The sequence below is a fragment of the Cucumis melo genome, unplaced genomic scaffold (genome assembly GCF_025177605.1).
Source record: "Cucumis melo cultivar AY unplaced genomic scaffold, USDA_Cmelo_AY_1.0 utg002095l, whole genome shotgun sequence".
NCBI classification, from domain to species: domain Eukaryota; kingdom Viridiplantae; phylum Streptophyta; class Magnoliopsida; order Cucurbitales; family Cucurbitaceae; genus Cucumis; species Cucumis melo.
In genome coordinates, this window is record NW_026124923.1 from 16,932 (window position 1) to 17,500 (window position 569).

Genomic DNA, 569 nt, shown 5'->3' on the forward strand with positions numbered 1-569 from the left:
TCATTATTTCGATGAATCATTTCTTCGGACAGAAGAAGATTAGGTAAACACTTACTCGAAATCTCACTTATCAGATTCCATTGTAGAAGACACAATTTTCTCTGAAGAATTCGCCATGATATTATGCATGGATCATATATATCATGAAAAATGTATACAAATTTTTGGATGCTACTTAGTATCGGCAATAGGTCTGAAAAAGTATCTAAAAATAGCAAATTTAGATATTTGTACCCTGTCGAAGTAAGGAACCATGGCATATATGTTTGGAATAGATTCCATTTTGAGAGAGTTGAAAAAGCACTATCTCGTTGAAAGGTTCTATACATCTGCCCTTTCTCAAGGCATTTCTTTAGACAAAGACTCCGTTTTTTCCTCTTTTCGGATGGTAAATATTTCTCAGAACATGGAGTGTGAATCAAACCCATGTTTGAATTGAAATTGAGATACTGATGCAAGTTCTTCCCCTCTGAATCAGATAGATTCATATCTGAAAGAGGTTGACAATAAGTTCTTTCAAAATTGACTATTTGTCCCTCTGTTAGAGGTGTTCCAGAAATGTCTGCGAT